The 21,852-nt window shown below is 40.0% G+C and overlaps 3 pseudogenes; all 3 read left to right on the top strand.

Annotated features, from left to right (window-relative positions):
• LOC116521884 overlaps positions 1–863 on the top strand; it is a 1,044-nt pseudogene extending 181 nt beyond the window's left edge.
• Positions 864–6,660: 5,797 nt separating this feature from the next.
• On the top strand, positions 6,661–7,603 carry LOC116521883 (annotated as a pseudogene).
• Positions 7,604–15,030: 7,427 nt separating this feature from the next.
• LOC116521882 lies at positions 15,031–15,856 on the top strand (annotated as a pseudogene).
• Positions 15,857–21,852: the final 5,996 nt, after the last annotated feature.

The following is a 21,852-nucleotide window of genomic DNA, read 5'->3' as shown; positions in this document are numbered from 1 at the left end:
AGGAAACATGTTGATTATTATTATCACACAGGAATGTTCAGCTATGTAGCCCAATGTATTTCTTCCTCCGATATTTGGCATGGGTAGATATTGGGTCATGAGTGCTGTAATTCCCAAGCATAGTCAACATAGCTACTGGGAGTAAGAGCATCTCTTTAGTTGGTTGCTTCGTACAGACATTTCTGTATTGGCCCTTGGTACCACTGAGTTCCTTTTAGGTGCCATAATGTCGGTTGATCGATACATAGCCATCTGTAACCCTCTTCACTACCAACCATCATGAATACCCACATTTGCTCATTATTGGTCATTTGTTGCTGGTTTGGGGGATATCACTCATTCTAGTTGCATGCATTCCTTTATTTCTGATGCCGTTTTGTGGTCCTAACGTCATGAATCATTTCTTTTGTGACAATGGACCCTTAGTGAAACTGGTATGTGTTGACACCAGCTTCCTAGAGATGCTTCATTTTGGGCTTTCCGTATTCTCTGTCCTTGGGACCTTAATTGTCAACATTGTCTCTTACATCAAAATCGTTTCCACCATTCTGCGCATCCCATCCACCACAGGGAGGAAGAAGACCTTCTCCACTTGTGCTTCCCAAATGACCATAGTCACCCTCGCTTACAGCAGTTGCATTTTCATGTACATCAAGCCGAAAGGCACCATTGGATTGGATTACAACAAAACGGTGGCTCTTCTGAATATTGTTATGGTTTCTCTTCTCCTCCCAATCATACTCTGTTTGAGGAACAGACAAGTGCAAGATGCTCTGAAGGCTGAATTGAGACAATGGGTTGGGTTTTTCAAGAAATCGAGATGGTTTGCTATTGCTTTTGCTCCAGTAGAATATCAGATTTAATGTCTTAGAATGCATTGTTAAGCTATAGCATATGTTGCCTTCAGACATAATAATCACCCACTGAGATGGTCTTTGAAGGGCACTTGAGAATGAATAGAGGATGGAGTAATCAGGGATGGAAACATCTGATTGTAATAAAAGGCAGAATCCCTGAACAGTTGGTTGCTAGTGAAGAACAATGGAAAAAGACAACTGCCAACTTCTCCTGGGTGAGAATTTAGAAAACACATCTGGTTCTACATAGTTTGACATAGGAAACATGAGAACTTCACCTAAAACTTCCTCAAAGCTCTTACCATCTCTGAAGCAGAACATACAGCTACCCTATGCTAATTGTGTCCAAGTATGTTTTATTAGTAGGTCCTTTGGTTGGAATTACAATAAAAGATTCCGTCTTGATTGATGTATGGAGTCAATATTGCTGAATGTGGCAATTCCTCTTGAAGTTAATATCCCAAAGAGAAAAAACGGAAGTGGGTAATGGAGGTGTGTGATTATGGAATGTCACCAATGATTCAGAATAAACCTGAATAGAACAGAAAATCCACCGGGAAGGCATGAAACATGTTATTCAGGGATAGGGAACGTAGAAATTTATGTTTGTAAGCTTCCTATAGTACTTCAATATGAGGTAGGAAACAAATTGGTGTAATAAATAAAATGAATAGAACAAACTTCTAAGAAAGTGGTATTTGTTGGTTAATTCACACCAACACACAAGCTTATGAACTTTTGAAATTGTAGGATCTCATTTCTCAAGGCCTACCAAGAATTCACGCAAAGTTCCCTTGGCATATTGTGGGAATAAGGTAGGGAAGACCTTCTTTCCTTTCTCTTGCTCACAATAACTCATAGTTTCTATGACATACAGCTACCCTCTGCTAATTGTTTATTGTCTCCAAATGTATTTTACTAATAGGCTCTTTGTGTGGATCATATGCAATACAATAAAGATTTTGTCTTGGTTCACGTATTGAGTGACTATTGGTGAATATGGCTATTCCTCTTGACGTTTTATGCCAACACGAGAAAAGAAGTGGGGAATGGAGGTCTGTGATTATGGAATATCATAACTCCATAATCCGGAAATAAACCGGAATGTAACAGAAAATACATAGGAAAGGCATGAAACATGAGATCTGGGGCTAGAGTTTGTAGAAATTCATGTTTGTAAGCTGCCCACAGTCACCTCAATAGGATGTGGATTGCAAACAGGCCTCATAAATAAATGAATCAAAGAAATTCTAACCTAGTGATTTTGTTAATTAGTTGAAACCAACACACAGGTTCACAGTTATAGCATGTCATGTCTCAAAACCTATCAAAAATTCGGGCAATGTTTCTTGGCATATTGTCGGAAGATGGTGTTCAAGACCTTCAGTGGTGCTATGCCGCCGGTTCGGACTAGTTCCCTGGACTGGTAGTTCTGAGCACCAGCTAGCCCCATCCAGCCGCCCCAATATTATCCAGTCCTACATATCCCACTTTCCAGCATGCTCGCCCCACACCCCTGTCCAGCTTATTAGATACCTTGCCCATCCTGCTAACTGTGTTTAATCCAGCATAGTTTACAGTGTGCAAGAAATTGTGTTCCTGAACTTCCAGTTGGCCTGTTGGGACCGTTTTCAGCCTTCCCAGCCCCCGGAGTCTCTCCTGAAGCATGGTGAGGGCTGAAACAGCCTCCCTCAACCCTTTGGAAAATCAGCTGGCCTGCATGCGCATGGACTCCAGAGACTGATGGCTTGCATGCTAGCAAATATGGCTCCAGGTGCCACCTATGGCCACCACACATGCCAAGGCTTCACAATCATGGACATAGCAGGTGTGAAACAAGCCTCCCCCACCAGAAAAGCCTTGTTTGAGTTGTTGTACTCAAATGTGGAAGGTGTACGAGTTTAAGTTTTCAGTGAACTGGTTTTAAAGTATGTGCGGCCCACCTCTGAAGATCTCATTTTTCATAGTTCTCATTTTTATACCCCATTTGGTGTTCACACACACCCCTCCGTCTGGTGAGTCACGCCGACACAAGCTACTGTTAGCCATGCTTTATTCACAGTAATTACTCACAGACAAGACTTTGGCGGCAATCCCGACTCCCACAGATAAGAGATAAACACAAGAGTTTCTCCAGCCTAGTATAACGGTTGTGTCCTACAAAGGTCTCCTCCCAAAGTCTCTTCTTATATACTCTCTTGGAGGAACCAATCACAACCACCTGGGCCTGATTATCTCCTATGAGTCAGTCTCCGTAATTTCTGCCTTTGCTCCTCTGCCCCCCTCTGCCGGGTGTAGGACAAACTCCCTTCTATCATCACCACTGCTCCAGTGCCTGACGTCAGGGACAGACTCCCATCGATCTTCACCACTGCTCCAGTGCCTGGCGTCAGGGACAGACTCCCTTTGATCGTCATCACTGCTCCATGCCTCTGGCGCCTCCTAGTGGCCACCAGCCTCTCTGGTCACTGCTTGGAGTCTGAACCCTGCCCAGAGTCCTACACATCTTCTAGAGCATTGTTTTTCAAACCACTGTGCCATGGCACACTAGTGTGCCGTGACATAGGGTAAGGTGTGCCGTGGGAAAATTACTTTATATAGTCAATATAGGCACAGAGTTAAATTTTTTTTAACATTTTCTAATGGTGGTGTGCCTCGTGATTTTTTTCATGAAAAAAGTGTGCCTTTGCACAAAAAAGGTTGAAAAACACTGTTCTAGAGTCAACTCATAGGGACCCTCGATATCGGAATCTGTTGGTAGCTCCAACAGCTCCTGCTGGGCCACAACAATTTGGTATCCAAATATCAAGGAAAGATTGAAAGAAGGGGGGTGTTCTTGAATGAATTAAAATTCAAGCAAAACTATACTTAGATAAAGAAATATGATTCCAGAGCAAAAATAGATATTGACTACCAAGTTCTCATTCGGTTCTGTGATGCTCTGCAATTCTTCCGCAGGCACCTTCTATCTGAATCCACTGTCCCAGGGTCAGTTTTATTGACATTGGCCAGTGGAAGTAGAGACAACCAAATCAATTGTCACCATTTTCAATGAGTTTTGCAAAAATTGTATTTCTAATTTTCTACTCCAAAGGGATTGAGAGAGGACTGATTTGTATTCTTTGATCTGAATTGAATGGATCATCAAATCAATCTTCAACTGAAGTGGGGACAGGTATGCACATCCCTTGGGAATGATTGCAAAATGCCTTGGGTTGACTTGGATTTTGATGGGTTGCATTAAACTGTGTGATAAGCAATCAAATCCATTGAAACATAGCTCTCAAATAAATACTAAGGATAATATTAATTTAAAACCATCCAACATTAGTATTGACTAATTAGCATAATACTTTTTCCCTAAGTCCCTGAGGAATTGCATTAGCTAATCTTGAATACCCCATGCACCATGGACTTCAAAACAATAACCAAATCTAGTACTTAATGAGAGATGGTCTCTATCTTCATTGCCATAAAAAGCTACAGAAGAAAAAGACAGATGAATTAGAAAGGAGTCCAGCTGTGAACCAAGAAGACAAGGCAATTTCTCAAGAGCACTGAAAATGGAGCATGCTGTGCTTCTTCCCCAAAAACAATGAATTAAGGGGTAATATTTTAAGTATATATTTTCTTGCTTCTGATTTAAAAGCAAAATATGCATAGTTTAATAATCTAGAAATGATTCTTACTACATTAAAAAAGGCAAGGGGTTACAAAAATTATGCAGATACAACGATGATAGATATTATTCCAAGTGATGAAGATACTATATCTAACCAATAATTTATTAGCTAGTGAACGTTGGATATTTTTGCTTTGCTTCGGTTTTGTAACGGCATTAAAATGATAATCTAGAATATTGATCTTATCAGGGTGATTGAGATGACGAATGCCAGAAGGATCTTGAAAAAAGTGTGCATATTTTTTTTAGTGCAGTTTGAAAGGGGGTTGGTGTTTTCTGCATTTTTGAAAGTTTGTAATTCTCAAGAGTGGTGAGCTGAAATATTACTTTGTAAAACTAAGAAATGGATTTCGGAGTTCAAAACAAGATTAAGTCAGGAAATTTCTGATTTGTAATGCTTGGGACTGCTTTGGAAGCAAATATAAATTATATATAGTTCTAATATTAAAATAGGAATATACAAGATAACTTAGTGAACCCAACTTCAAATGCCTTTATTGTTCTTAAATTAGGACACAAGTGATGAAAGTTGCACATGATACTACTCAAAAATGATGGTTTGCAAACCATGAATGCCTACTTCATGCTACACATAAGCCACACAATAAGTGGTTGCAATGCACTCATTGTTTCTAGTTCAATGAAAAGAAGGACTGGGGGAGGCATGATAGTAGTGTTACAATATCTGAGGGGCTGTTGCAAAGAAGTGGGAAGTCACCCGATTCTCCAAAGCATCTGAAGGCAGGACAAGAAGCAATGGGTGGAAACGCAATCAAGGGAGCGAAGCACTAACGAGAAATAGCCTGACAGTTAGAACAATTAATCAGTGGAACAGCTTGCCTCCAGAAGTTGCAAATGCCCGAACACAGGAAGTCTTTAAGAGATGTTGGATAGACATTTTCTGAAATGGTAGGGTTTCCTGCCTAGGCAGGGGGTTGTACTAGAACACCGGCAAGGTCCCTTCCAACTCTGCTATTGTATTTGTATTTGATTTTAACTTCTGTAATAGCGTAATAACAATTTTAGTAATCCTTGTAATAATATTGTTTATATCACCATTATATTTGCATTGTGCTCAATATTTTAATAGTAATTAGTAGCTTTGGTTTTATTTTTATTCAATACTAGTTTAGGAGGAACACAAACAAAGACTTCTATTTCCAATTTTGATTTCTGTTTTCTAGCCACTTATACATTCTGTTTCATATTTTATAGAAATCCGATTCTTCACTCTCTTTTAGTTCCATGATCATTTTGTCCATCTCTGCACATTTGAGTACCTTTCTATTATTGTTTCACCTTCGGGTGTATTTATTTGTTTCCAGTTTTGTGTGAAGGTGATTTTAACTGCAGTGAGTATGTATAGTATTATGTATTTAATTTTTTTGTCCATTTTCAGGTCTAATATTCCTAATAAGAACGATTCAAGATTCAATTCTATCTTTTGCGCTGTAATTTCCTCCATCAATTTCTGAATTTTACACCAATATTTCCTTGTGATGGAGCATGTTCACCACGTATGGTAGAATGTTCCAGACAATACCTCTTTTTCATTATACTTGATATAACCAATTCCTGCAACTGTTCTTCATATATTGTAGCTTTAACTCTCTCTCTCACACACACACACACAGAGACACACAGACATAGATACACACTCATCTTTGTCAATTCACATTGGGTTTGCTCACATTCATCTATTCACATTGGTTTTAGGTAAAGGAACCAAAAGAGAATTTGGAACCATCTCAGAAAAACAGACTGGAGAAAACAGAACAAAGGTGAAATAACCCACCCACCCCCCAAAGAAACCATCATCCCAAGACAGATCTTTGCGTGTCCAAAAGGATGAATTGTTTTTGACAGATTGAAACATGGAGAGATCCCATCTAACTCCACCTGAGACTAACCACACCTGGAATTCCACGATAAGGATATGGAGTTCTTAGAATAACATATTAGAGGAATCTTGCTTTGATTCACACCATCAGGTTTTAACTTTTCTTTGTTAATAATGCAAAGAATGGAACCAGATAAGCTGATGCTCATTTGAAACATGCAATAAAAGAAGAAAGGAGAGGGGAAAATTAAAACTTTCACATTGTTTTTAGGAATGGACTGATGACAAATAGGACCGCAGTGAGTGAATTCATATTGTTGGGGCTGACTGACAACTTTCCCCTTGAGGTTAGCCTTTTTCTCCTGCTGTTTGGAATTTATCTTTTGACTTTAATAGGAAACATGTTGATTATTATTATCACACAAGTGAATGTTCAGCTCTGTAGCCCTATGTATTTCTTCCTCCGATATTTGGCATGGGTAGATATTTTGTATATGAGTACTGTAATTCCCAAGCACTAGTCAACATAGCTACTGGGAGTAAGAGCATCTCTTTAGTTGGTTGCTTCTTACAGACATTTCTGTATTTGGCCCTTGGTACTACTGAGTTCCTTTTAGGGGCCATAATGTCCGTTGATCGATACATAGCCATCTGTAACCATCTTCACTACCCAACCATCATGAATACCCAAATTTGCTGATGTTGGTCATTTCTTGCGTCGCTGGGGGAATATCACTTATTCTACCTTCATCCATTCATTTTTTTTCTGATGCCGTTTTGTGGTCCAAACGTCATGAATCATTTCTTTTGTGACAGTGGGCCCTTAATGAAACTGGTATGTGTTGACACCAGTTTCCTAGAGATGATTAGTTTTTTGATTGCCCTATTCTCTCTCCTTGGGACTTTAAGTGTCAACATTGTCTCTTACGTCAAAATCGTTTCCACCATTCTCCGCATCCCATCCACCACAGGGAGGAAGAAGACCTTCTCCACCTGTGTTTCTCACTTGACGTGGTCACCCTCGCTTACAGCAGTTGCATTTTCATGTACATCAAGCCGAAAGGCACCATTGGATTGGATTACAACAAAATGGTGGCTCTTCTGAATACTGTTATGGTTCCTCTTCTCATCCCAATCATATACTGTTTGAGGAACAGACAGGTGCAAGATGCTTTGAAGGCTGAATTGAGACAATGGGTTGGGTATTGCAAGAAATTGAGATGATTTGCTATTGGTGTGGCGCTAAGTTGATTTTCAGATTTAATGTCTTAGACATTAACATATAACATATGTTGCCTTCAGACATAATAATCACCCACTTAGCAGGGACGTGCAGTCAGAGGAGGCAGGGAGGCAAAGCCTCACCATTGTCATCATGAAAAGAAAAAAACAATGTAAAAGGAAAAAGGCAAGAGCTGGGGTCAGGCTGAGATAGTTGCTGCCAGAGTAACCGTGGATGACTTTGTGCTCCTGCCTTCTCCTGTAGAGGGTTTTATATATATGTTGTGAGGGATAGACGCAGGAGCCATGGAATCAGAGAGTAAGATGTTTATTGCGAGATGACAAGCGATTCAAAACGTCCCTGCAACTGTCAGGGTATTTATACTCGAGCCCAAAGCAACTGGGTTGCTGGTCACAATGACCAGCCAATCAGAGAGCTGGTAACAGGGAACATTTGAGGGGGAAAAAAGCAGGAGCCATGGAATCAGAGAGTAGATGTTTATTAATAGATGACAGCGATTCAGAATGAGTTACAACTGTCACAGTATTTATACTCTGAGGTACCAACTGTCATTTAACTGTCATTACAACCACCAATCACAGGCTGTGCTTCGCCCGACCAATTAGAACGCAGCACAGGCTGTTGCTGGGCTATAACAGAGGGCGCTTTTTTTTAGAGGCTTTTTTAAACAATTAAGCTGTGTCATCCATGGTGATACTGGCAGCAACTTGCTCAGCCGGACCTCACCTCTTGCCTTTTTCCTTTTACATTTTTTTTTCATGATGACAGGCAAGAGCAGAGTTGAAATCCTCTCTGAAACAGTGGGAAAGTTCCGTGTGGGTCAGAGGGAGGGGAGGAATTCAAACTTTCATCTCAAGTGTAGATCCCTCCCCAAGTGTAGTTGATTGCAGGCAGAGCCACGTTGTCTTTTCAAACACACACACAAACACACACACACACACACACACAAAATCAGAGTGAGAGAGATAAAATTATATAAACCCAGCCTCACTGATTACAAGTTTGAAAAGACAAGTGGCTCCGCCTGCAATCAAAGGCTCGGATCGGCTCCAATCCAACTTCTGTGATTGTGTTGTTTGAGAGAGAGTGAGAGAGAGAGGGAAGGGGGTAGGAGAGATAGTCCAATCCAACTTCTCTGTGTCCATGTGTCGTTTGCGTGGGGGGGGTGGGAGGCAGAGAGGGAGGAAGGAGGAGGAGGGAGAAGAAAAAGAATGAAGGAAACTTTTTCACAAAGGAGAAAACAAATGCCTGTCGCTTTTAATCAGAACTGAGATGCCTGGCTGTGGAATTCTGGGAGTTGAAGTCCACAAGTCTAAAAAATTTGAAACACAACACTGTGCCTCACGAGCCATAAACCTCACCGCACCTCACTGTCACTTAGATGCTCTTACGAGGGGACTTGAGAAGGAAAAGAGGATGAGGTAATCAGGGATGGAGACATCTGAATTGAGATCAAAGGCAGAATCCCTGAAAAGTTGGTGCTAGTAAGAACAATGGAAAAAGAAAACTGCCACCCTCTCCTAGTTGTGAATTTACAAAAATACATCTGGTTGTACATTGTTTGACATAGGAGACATGAGAGCTTCACCTAAGGCTTCCTCAAAATTCTTACATCTTCTGAAGCAGAACATAAAGCTACACTCTGGTAATTGTGCCCAAGTATGTTTTATTAGTAGGTCTTTTGGGTGGAATTACAATAAAGATTCAGTCTTGGTTGATGTATGGAGTCAATATTAATGAATGTGACTATTCTCTTGAAGTTTGATCCCAACAGGAATAACAGAAGTGGGGAATAGAGGTTGTGATTATGGAATATCGTAACTCCATAATCCTGAATAAACGGGAGTGTAACAGAAAATGCATAGGGAAAGCATTAAACATGGGATCTTGGGCTATGGAATGTAGAAATTCATGTTTGTAAGCTGCCCACAGTCACCTAAATATGAGGTGGATTGGAAATAGGCTTCATAATAAAATGAATCAAAGAAGTTCCTAATTTGTTTATTATTGAAACCAACACACAGGTTCATGGTTATAGCATCTCATTTCTCAAAACCTACCAAAGTTCAGGCAAAGTTGCTTTGGCATATTGTGGGAAGATGGTAGGCAATACCTCCACTGGTGGTATGCTGCCAGTTCAGACTATTTCCCTGAACTGGAAGTTCTGAGCACCAACTAGCCCCACCCACCCGCTTCAATATTATCCAGTCCTAGATATCTCACTTTCCAGCATGCTCGCCCCTTCCCCTGCAGCCCAGCTGATTAGTGCACCTTGTCCATTCTACTAACCGTACTTGAACTACCACAGTAATAAAGAACCTTTTTCTTATGGCGTTCCAAAGTTGCATTCTCGAACTTCCGGTTCGTCTATTGGGGCCATTTTTCACCACCACCCCCATCCTCCGGAGGCTTTCCTGAAGCCTGGGGAGGGCAAAAACGGGCTCCCTCAGCCCTCCAGAAAGGTGAGAAATCAGCTGGCCTGCGAATGCAAATATGGCTCCATGTGCCACCTGGAATTCTGGAGTTGAAGTCCACAAGTCTAAAAAATTTGAAACCCACCACTGTGCCTCACCAGCCATAAACCTCACGCACATCACTGTCAGATGCTCTAGAGAAGGCATAGAGGAATGAGATAATCAGGGATGGAGACATCTGATTGACATCAAAGGCAGAATCCCTGAAAAGTTGGTTGCTAGTGAAGAACAATGGAAAAAGAAAACTGCCACCCACTCCTAGTTGTGAATTTACAAAAACACATCTGGTTGTACATTGCTTGACATTGGAAACATGAGAGCTTTACCTAAGGCTTCCTCAAAGTTCTTACCATCTTCTGAAGCAGAACTAAAGCTACCCTCTGCTAATTTTGTCCAAGTATGTTTTACTACTAGGTCCTTTGGGTGGAATTACAATAAAAGATTCAGCCTTGGTTGATGAATGGAGTCAATATTAGTGAATGTGACTATTTCTCTTGATGTTTGATCCCAATCCTGAATAAACCAGAATGTAACAGAAAATGCATAGCAAAGACATGAAATGTGAGATCTTGGACTAGAGTTTGTAGAAATTCATGTTTGTAAGCTGCCCACAGTCACCTCAATATGAGGTGGATTGCAAATAGACTTCATAAATAAATTAATCAAAGAAGTTCCTAAGGGAGTGATTTTGTTAATTAATTGAAACCAACGGACAAGTCATGGTTATAGCATCTCATTTCTCAAAACCTACCAAAAATCAGGCAAAGTTGCTTTGGCATATTGTGTGAAGATGGTCAGCAAGACCTCCATTGGTGGTATGCTGCCAGTTCAGACTAATTTCCCTGCACTGGAAGTTCTGAGCATCAACTAGCCCCACCCACCCACTCCAATAATATCCAGTCCTAGATATCTCACTTTCCAGCATGCTCCCCTCCCCTGCAGCCCAGCTGATTAGTGCACCTTATCCATTCTACTACCGTCCTTGAACTACCACAGTAATAAAGAACCTTTTTCTTATGGCGTTCCAAAGTTGCACTCTCTAACTTCCGGTGGTCTATTGGGGCCATTTTTCACCACCATCCCCATCCTCCAGAGGCTTTCCTGAAGCTTGGGGAGGGCAAAATGGGCTCCCTCAGCCCTCCAGAAATGTGAGAAATCAGCTGGCCTGCGGAATGCAAATATGGCTCCATGTGCCACCTATGGCCACCACCCCTGCCACGGCTTCACAATCCTGGACCCTAGCAGATGGTGCAAGAAGCCTCCCCCATCAGAAAACCCTTCTTTGAGTTCTTGCACTCAAATGTGGTGGGTGTACACGCTACATTTTCAGTGAACTGGTTTTAAAGTATGTGCAGATCTCATTTTTCATAGTTCTCATTTTCATACCCCTTTTGATATCCTAATGTCAAGGAGAGATTGAAAGAAGAGGATGTTCTTGAGTGACTCAGAATTCAAGCAAATCTACACTTAGATAAAAGAAATAAGAGTCCAGGGTAAAAATGGACGTCGCCTTCCAAGTTTCTCATTAGATTCTCTGATGCTCTGCAATTCTTCCTCAGGAATCTTCTGTTGGAATCCATCGTCCCACTGGGAGGTTGGGTTTTATTAACATTGGCCGCTGGAAGTAGACACAGCCAAATCAATTTTCACAATTTTCAATGAGTTTTGCAAAAATTTATACCTTCCTACTCAAAATTGATTGAAAGAGGACTGATTTTGTATTATTTGATCTGAATTGAATGGATAATTAAATCAATCTTCAACTGAAGTGGGGGACAGATGTGCTCATCCCTTGGAAATAATGCAAAATGCCTTGGGTTGACTAGGATTTTGATGGGTTGCCTAAACTGTGTGATAAGCAAACAAATCCCATGAAACATAGCTCTTGTCAGCATTCCAAGTATCATGTAGAATGAAACCAGAGTCCAAGGCAAAACGATCCTTAAATTCCAATTTAATAAAGAAGACATGTAGCACATCTGTGTAATCCCAATTCTCGAAATTACATCAGAATCCCACCCAGTTAAAAGTTCATGATCTTGTCCCCCACCCACAATCCATCACATGGTCCAATCTTATTCTTCCACGCGGCATCCACACCCAGCTACTTCCCGTCAGGTGTAAAAGTACGGAGACAAAACATGACCTTGACATCTAGTAAAGAATGAAACAATACATCCCACAATCCTACTCCTTCTATTCCCCCCTCCCATCAACTATACTAATGAAACAGCAAAATGAAATAAGAGAAAGTGTGGCAGCCAAATTCTAAAAGGAATATAATTGCAGGCCTGACAGCTCTCAAATAAATACTAAGGATAATACTAATTAAAACCATCCAACATTAGTATTGACTAATTAGGATAATACTTTTTTCCCTGAGTCTCTGAGGAATTGCATTAGCCAATCTTCAATACCTCATGCACCATAGGACTTCAAAACAATAACCATAATCTAGTACTTAATGAGAGGCTGGCCCTCTATCTTCATTGTCATAAAAAGATACAGAAGAAAAAGACAGACAAATTAGAAAGGAATCCAGCTGTGAACCAAGAAGACAAGGCAATTTCTCAAGAGCCCTGAAAATGGAGCATGCTGTGCTTCTTCCCCAAAAAACAATGAATTAAGGGGTAATATTTTAAGTATATATTTTCTTTGCTTCTGATTTATAAGCAAAATATGCATAGTTTAATAATCTAGAAAATGTTTTCTTACTATATTAAAAAGGCATAGGGGTTACAAAAGTATGCAGATACCAGGATGATTGATATGATTCCAAGTGGTGAACATACTATATCTAACCAAAAATATATTAGCGAGTGAAAGTTGGATTTTTTTCGCTTTGCTTCTGGTTTGTAACTGTATTAAAATTAGACTATTGATTTTATCAGGGTGATTGAGATGAGAATATCCACAAGGATCTTGAAAAAGTGTGCATTTTTTTTTAAGTGTAGTTTGCAAGGGGGTGGGTGTTTTTTGCATTTTTTAATGTTTGTAATTTTCAAGAGTAGTGAGCTGAAATATTACTTTGTAAAACTAAGAAACGGATTTCGGAGTTCAAAAGAAGATTAAGTCAGGAAATTTCTGATTTGTAATGCTTGGGACTGCTTTGGAAGCAAATATAAATTATATCTAGTTCTAATATTAACATAGGAATATACAAGATAACTTAGTGAAACCAACTTCAAATGCCTTTATTGTTCTTAAATTAAGACACAAGTGGTGAAAGTTGCACATTATACTACTCATAAATGATGGTTTGCAAACCATGAATGCCTACTTCATGCTACACATAAGCCACACAATAAGTGGTTGCAATGCCACTCATTGTTTCTAGTTCAATGAAAAGAAGGACTGGGGGAGGCATGATAGCAGTGTTCCAATATCTGAGGGGCTGTTGCAAAGAAGTGGGAAGTCAACCTATTCTCCAAAGCATCTGAAGGCAGGACAATAAGCAATGTGTGGAAACTGATCAAGGAGAGAAGCAACTAACGAGAAATAGCCTGACAGTTAGAACAATTAATCAGTGGAACAGGTTGCTCTAGAAGTTGTGAATGCCCCAACACTGGAAGTCTTTAAGAAGATGTTGGATAGCCATTTGTCTGAAACGGTATAGGGTTTCCTGCCTAGGCAGGGTGTTGGACTGGAAGACCTCCAAGTCCCTTCCAACTCTGCTATGTATTTGTATTTGATTTTAACTTCTGTAACAGCGTAATAACAATCGTACTAATCCTTGTAATAATATTGTTTATGCACCATTATATTTGCATTGTGCTCAATATTTTAATAGTAATTAGTAGCTTTGGTTTTATTTTTATTCAATACTAGTTTAGGAGGGAAAAAACAAAAAAAAAGACTTCTATTTCCAATTTTGACTTCCGTTTTTCTAGCCACTTATAAATTCTGTTTCATATTTTTATAGAAATCGATTCTTCACCTCTCTTTAATTGCTATGGTCATTTTGTCCATCTCTGCACATTCAAGTACCTTTCTAATTATTGTTTCACCTGCGGGTATATTGATTTGTTTCCAGTTTTGTGTGAAGGTGATTTTAACTGCAGTGAGTATGTGTAGTATTATGTATTGAATTTTTTTGTCCATTTTCAGGTCTAATATTCCTAATAAGAACGATTCAAGATTCAATTCTATCTTTTGCACTGTAATTTCTTCCAGCCATTTCTGAATTTTACAACCAATATTTCCTTGATTTGGAGCATGTCCACCACGTATGGTAAAATGTTCCAGCCTAGACCTCCTTTTCATTATACTAGATATACCCGATTCCTGCAACTGTTCTTCATATATTTACCTTTTACTCATACACACACAGAGAGAAACACAGACACAGACACACCCCATCTTTGTCTATACACATGGTTTTGCTCACATTGATCTATTCACATTGGTTTTAGGTAAAGGAATCAAAAGAGAATTTGGAACCATCTCAGAAAAACAGACTGGAGAAAACAGAACAAAGGTGAAATACCCCCCCCCCTCCAAAGAAATCATCCTCCCAAGACAGATCTTTGCATGCCCACAAGGATGAATTGTTTTTGACAGATTGAAACATGAGAGATCCCATCTAATTCCACCTGAGAATAACCACTCCTGGAATTCCACAATAAGCATATGGAGTTCTTAAAATAACATATTAGAAGAATCTTGTTTTGATTCACACCATCAGGTTTAACTTCTCTTTGTTAGTAATGCAAAGAATGGAGAAGGATAAGCTGATGCTCATTTGAAACATGCAATGAAAAGAAGAAGGGAGATTGGAAAATTAAAACGTTGACACTGTTTTTAGGAATGGACTGATGACAAATAGGACCGCAGTGAGTGAATTCATATTGTTGGGGCTGACTGACAACTTTCCCCTTGAGGTTAGCCTTTTTCTCCTGCTGTTTGGAATTTATCTTTCGACTTTAATAGGAAACATGTTGATTATTATTATCACACAGGTGAATGTTCAGCTCTGTAACCCAATGTATTTCTTCCTCCGATATTTGGCATGGGTAGATATTGGGTATATGAGTACTGTAATTCCCAAAGCACTAGTCAACATAGCTACTGGGAGTAAGAGCATCTCTTTAGTTGGTTGCTTCATACAGACATTTCTGTATTTGGCCCTTGGTACCACTGAGTTCCTTTTAGGGGCCATAATGTCGGTTGATCGATGCATAGCCATCTGTAACCCTCTTCACTACCCAACCATCATGAATACCCACATTTGCTCATTGTTGGTCATTTGTTGCTGGTTTGGGGGGATATCCAACTCATTCTAGTTGCATGCATTCCTTTATTTCTGATGCCATTTTGTGGTCCTAACGTCATGAATCATTTCTTTTGTGACAATGGACCCTTAATGAAACTGGTATGTGTTGACACCAGCTTCCTAGAGATGATTCATTTTGAGCTTTCCGTATTCTCTGTCCTTGGGACCTTAAGTGTCAACATTGTCTCTTTCGTCAAATCATTTCCACCATTCTGCGCATCCCATCCACCACAGGGAGGAAGAAGACCTTCTCCACTTGTGCTTTCCACATGACCATAGTCACCCTCGCTTACAGCAGTTGCATTTTCATGTACATCAAGCCGAAAGGCACCATTGGATTGGATTACAATAAAACGGTGGCTCTTCTGAATATTGTTATGGTTCCTTTTCTCCTCCCAATCATACTCTGTTTGAGGAACAGACAAGTGCAAGATGCTCTGAAGGCTGAATTGAGACAATGGGTTGGGTTTTTCAAGAAATCGATATGATTTGCTATTGCTTTTGCTCCAAGTAGAATATCAGATTTAATGTCTTAGAATGCATTGTTAAGCTATAGCATATGTTGCCTTCAGACATAATAATCACCCACTGAGATGGTCTTTGAAGGGGCACTTGAGAATGAATAGAGGATGGAGTAATCAGGGATGGAAACATCTGATTGTAATAAAGGCAGAATCCCTGAACAGTTGGTTGCTAGTGAAGAACAATGGAAAAAGACAACTGCCAACTTCTCCTGGGTGAGAATTTAGAAAACACATCTGGTTCTACATAGTTTGACATAGGAAACATGAGAACTTCACCTAAAGCTTCCTCAAAGCTCTTACCATCTTCTGAAGCAGAACATACAGCTACCCTATGCTAATTGTGTCCAAGTATGTTTTATTAGTAGGTCCTTTGGTTGGAATTACAATAAAAGATTCTGTCTTGATTGATGTATGGAGTCAATATTGCTGAATGTGGCAATTCCTCTTGAAGTTAATATCCCAAAGAGAAAAACAGAAGTGGGTAATGGAGGTGTGTGATTATGGAATGTCACCAATGATTCAGAATAAACCTGAATAGAACAGAAAATCCACCGGGAAGGCATGAAACATGTTATTCAGGGATAGGGAACGTAGAAATTTATGTTTGTAAGCTTCCTATAGTTACTTCAATATGAGGTAGGAAACAAATTGGTGTAATAAATAAAATGAATAGAACAAACTTCTAAGAAAGTGGTATTTGTTGGTTAATTCACACCAACCCACAAGCTTATGAACTTTTGAAATTGTAGCATCTCATTTCTCAAGGCCTACCAAGAATTCACGCAAAGTTGCCTTGGCATATTGTGGGAATAAGGTCGGGAAGACCTCCTTTCCTTTCTCTTGCTCACAATAACTCATAGTTCTATGACATACAGCTACCCTCTGCTAATTGCTTCTTGTGTCCAAATGTATCTTATTAATAGGCCCTTTGTGTGGATCATATGCAATACAATAAAAGATTTTGTCTTGGTTCACGTATTGAGTGACTATTGGTGAATATGGCTATTTCTCTTGACGTTTTATGCCAACATGAAGAAAAGAAGTGGGGAATGGAGGTCTGTGATTATGGAATATCATAACTCCATAATCCGGAATAAACCGGAATGTAACAGAAAATACATAGGGAAGGCATGAAACATGAGATCTGGGGCTAGAGTTTGTAGAAATTCATGTTTGTAAGCTGCCCACAGTCACCTCAATAGGATGTGGATTGCAAACAGGCTTCATAAATAAAATGAATCAAAGAAATTCTAACCTAGTGATTTTGTTAATTAGTTGAAACCAACACACAGGTTCACAGTTATAGCATGTCATGTCTCAAAACCTAACAAAAATTCGGGCAACGTTTCTTTGGCATATTGTGGGAAGATGGTGTTCAAGACCTTTAGTGGTGCTATGCTGCCGGTTCGGACTAGTTTCCCTGGACTGGTAGTTCTGAGCACCAGCTAGCCCATCCACCCGCCCCAATATTATCCAGTCCTACATATCCCACTTTCCAGCATGCTTGCCCCACACCCCTGTCCAGCTTATTAGTGCACCTTGCCCATCCTGCTAACTGTGTTTAATCCAGCATAGTTTACAGTGTGCAAGAAATTGTGTTCCTGAACTTCCGGTTGGCTTGTTGGGACCGTTTTTCAGCCTTCCCAGCCCCCGGAGGCTCTCCTGAAGCATGGAGAGGGCTGAAACAGCCTCCCTCAACCATTTGGAACATAAGCTGGCCTGCATGCGCATGGACGCCAGAGCTGATGGCTTGCATGCTAGCAAATATGGCTCCAGGTGCCACCTATGGCCACCACGCATGCCAAGCCGTCACAATCATGGACATAGCAGGTGTGAAACAAGCCTCCCCCACCAGAAAAGCCTTGTTTGAGTTGTTGCACTCAAATGTGGAAGGTGTACGAGTTTAAGTTTTCAGTGAACTGGTTTTAAAGTATGTGCGGCCCCACCTCTGAAGATCTCATTTTTCATAGTTCTCATTTTTATACCCCATTTGTTGTTCACACACACCCCTCCGTCTGGTGAGTCATGCCGACACAAGGTTACTGTTAGCCATGCTTTATTCACAGTAATTACTCACAGACAAGACTTTGGCGGCAATCCAGACTCCCACAGATAAGAGATAAACACAAGAGTTTCTCCAGCCTAGTATAACGGTTGTTTCCTGCAAAAGGTCTCCTCCCAAAGTCTCTTCTTATATACTCTCTTAGGAGGAACCAAATCACAACCACCTGGGCCTGATTATCTCCTATGAGTCAGTCTCCGTAATTGCTGCCTTGGCTCCTCCGCCCCCCCCTCTGCGGGTGTAGGGACAAACTCCCTTCGATCTTCACCACTGCTCCAGTGCCTGACATCAGGGACAAACTCCCTTTTATCATCACCACTGCTCCATGCCTCTTTCGCCTCCTAGTGGCCAACCAGCCTCTCTGGTCCCTGCTCGGAGTCTGAACCCTGCCCAGAGTCCTACAGATCTTCTAGAGTCAACTCATAGGGTCCCTCGCTATTGGAATCTGTTGGTGGCTCCAATGGCTCTTGCTGGGCCACAACAATTTGGTATCCAAATATCAAGGAAAGATTGAAAGAAGTGGGGTGTTCTTGAATGAATTAAAATTCAAGCAAAACTACACTTAGATAAAAGAAATATGAGTCCAGAGGAAAAATAGATACTGACTTCCAAGTTCTCATTCGGTTCTGTGATGCTCTGCAATTCTTCCTCAGGCATCTTCTGTCTGAATCCACTGTCCCAGAGTTGGTTTTATTAACATTGGCCAGTGGAAGTAGACACAGCCAAATCGATTTTCACCATTTTCAATGAGTTTTGCAAAAATTGTATTTCTAATTTTCTACTCCAAAGGGATTGAGAGACGACTGATTTGTATTATTTGTTCTGAATTGAATGGATAATCAAATCAATCTTCAACTGAAGTGGGGACAGGTATGCACATCCCTTGGGAATAATTGCAAAATGCCTTGGGTTGACTAGGATTTTGATGGGTTGCATTTAAACTGTGTGATAAGCAATCATATACCACGAAACATAGCTCTCATATAAATACTAAGGATAATACTAATTTAAAACCATCCAACGTTAGTATTGACTAATTAGCATAATACTTTTTTCCCTAAGCCCCTGAGGAATTGCATTAGCCAATCTTGAATACCTCATGCACCATGGGTTTCAAAACAATAACCATATCTAGTACTTAATGAGAGGTGGCCTCTATCTTCATTGCCATAAAAAGCTACAGAAGAAAAAGACAGACAAATTAGAAAGGAATCCAGCTGTGAACCAAGAAGACAAGGCAATTTCTCAAGAGCCCTGAAAATGGAGCATGCTGTGCTTCTTCCCCAAAAACAATGAATTAACGGGTAATATTTTAAGAATATATTTTCTTTCCTTCTGATTTATAAGCAAAAAATGCATAGTTTAATATTCTAGAAAATGTTTTTTTTACTACATTAAAAAAGGGCGGACTTCCTGTGGGAGGAGCCTGTCGCCGAGGAGCTTAACGAAGCCCCTCTTAGAGTTCTGGTCTGTATATCTAATTAAGATCAATAGATATCATCCCTTTCTGGCAGAAAGGGACAGGCAGAAGCTCAGGTGTTAGGATTTATTCATAGTTCACAGCCCTCTTCTTTTTTTTTGGGCTGCGAACAGAGAATGGACCCAACGTAACTGAGCTCTTATCTCCAGCCAGTTCTTCGCAGCTGCCTTTTTGCAGCCCTAGACAGCCGACTCCCGCACTCAGGACAATGATAAATTGTTTTTAAGATAATACGAGCGGGTCGCACTTCGTGATGTGTTTTTTTTTTAACTATCTAAATACCAGCCTTGTTTTTCCTTTGAACTTCTCTGCGCAATTGGGATACAAAATGGCGTTTTTACTGTGTTGGTGATTGATGACGTAATTGACTGGCTTTATTTCCCCGGACCACTACTCATTAATGAGCAAAATCTACAAATAATTTATTGAGAACTGACCAGCTGAAGACACTGTTTATCTGTCTATTCTCAGATTTTATTCATAATGTCTCCCAGGTCTAAACAGGCAAAAAAATCCTCCCCCCTCGTGCTTAAAGAACTTGCTACCAAATCGCTGCCTTTGTCTCCTATGCCACCTACTGGCGATTCCTTGACACAGGAGCTTCTCTTTCAAATAATTAATGACTTTAGAAAAGAAATTAAAGAATTTGTGTTTGATTTATGTGATAAAATACAGACTAAAATACAGACCAAAATTGCCCAGATAAATGCGAATATGTTTGAAGTCACGTCTACTTTAACAGATTATATTGAAGAAATGGAGATGAAATTGGAAACTTTGGAGAGGGCTAATTTTAATTTGACCTCTAATATTCAAGCTTTACAACAAGAGATTATTAATAATCAAACACAACTTACAATGATAAATTATAATACAAAGGCGTTTGCAATAAGAGTCAGAGGACTGCCTGAAAAGAAAGGAGAAAATTTGAAACAGACTTTTGTAGAAGCTTTCAGCCAAGTGGTGGGAGGTCCGGGACTTAATTTTGATTGGAATATTCGAAAAATCTATCGCCAAAATTCGCATGTAGCAGAGCAACGACAGCTTCCAAGAGACATAATTATATATTTTTTCACAAGAGAATCCAGAAATGCGATTTCACAAAAGTTCTATAATAGCAGGCTCCGAATCGATGGCTACGAACTGTTCGTCTTTAAAGATATCCCGCTTCAAATGCTGCAAGCAAGGAGAGGTTATACTTTTTTAACCCAAGAACTTAGAAATCGTCAATAAAGTATAAATGGGAAGCTCCAGTTGGAATCACAGTTACATTTGAAAATCAAAGATTTCGTATTAATTCTGTTTCGGAAGCTCGGGACTTTTATTATAAAACTCTGAAGGCGGGGCTTCTTGACTCACACGGAAACACGGAAGGACAAGGTGAAGGAAAGACAAGCAGCAAGTCACTTGGCTACAAGAAGGAGGGAGTTGTTCTCCCCCTACTGGAGAGGCAGAAGAGCGGAAACTGAGGATTTAGTTATATTTTCAAAGCAGCGGGACACGTGGTTATAAGGCAGAGGGTTGCCTTTTCTTTCCGGAAGGGCAGAAGAGTAAAGAATATAGACCCAGCGATGTCTTTAAAATACTTTCTAAGTTTTTGGACTGATTAAAACTTTAGGATTTCTGTTTGGTATGAAATCGTAAAGCTGTGTACTGATGAGGAATGGAAAGAAGCATTGCTTATTCTAGACAGATACCATACGGGACTTTTACAAGACTTATTTGAATTTCAATCCAAACTGCGCATGAAGTGTTTTCTGTGAGGAAAGCGGGGACTAAGATTTATTTGAATTGCGGTTTGGGATGAATGGAGTTGGGAAGAGTGGGGCAGAAAGGAAGGTGGAGCGGGATATTGATGAAGGGATCTTGGGATTGAACGAACTGGTATGGATTTTGGGCACACATTTTACGAATTTACATGTTTGAAGTATAACATAAAAAGCTCAGGATTTTAAAGTGAAGAGCGAGATCCTAATCTTATGCAATTTGGGCTTGGGAGGAATGGAGACGTGAAACGAAGGATAGGAAGATGAGTAGCGAAAGTATGAAAATAAATTGATTTTTGTATAAACTAATATTTGAATATAAGGTTAAGAAAGGCTACCTGGAGATTCTACAGGAAGATGGGGGTAAATATCAAAGAAGTAAGGGACGAGGACAAAATATAAATGGAATGAATCACACTGTTTAAATTTTAAGAATGATGGGAGGCTGAGCATAATGCAAAAGATTTTTCAAAATTTTTTTATTTACTTTTTTGTTTTTGTTTTTTTTTTCTTTTTCGGAGTGTTCTTTTTATTTTATTTTCATTATTATTGTTAACAAGATATTTTGAAGATGAATGGTATTGAACTGTGCCGGGTGTGTGACCTGGGAAGTCGGAAGGGGTTAGGGAGGGGGGTTCATTGGGGGTGGGTG

Source organism: Thamnophis elegans, chromosome Z (genome assembly GCF_009769535.1).
Source record: "Thamnophis elegans isolate rThaEle1 chromosome Z, rThaEle1.pri, whole genome shotgun sequence".
Lineage (NCBI taxonomy): Eukaryota > Metazoa > Chordata > Lepidosauria > Squamata > Colubridae > Thamnophis > Thamnophis elegans.
Note: the sequence above shows the minus strand (reverse complement) of the source record. Positions and strands in the feature narration are given on the sequence as shown.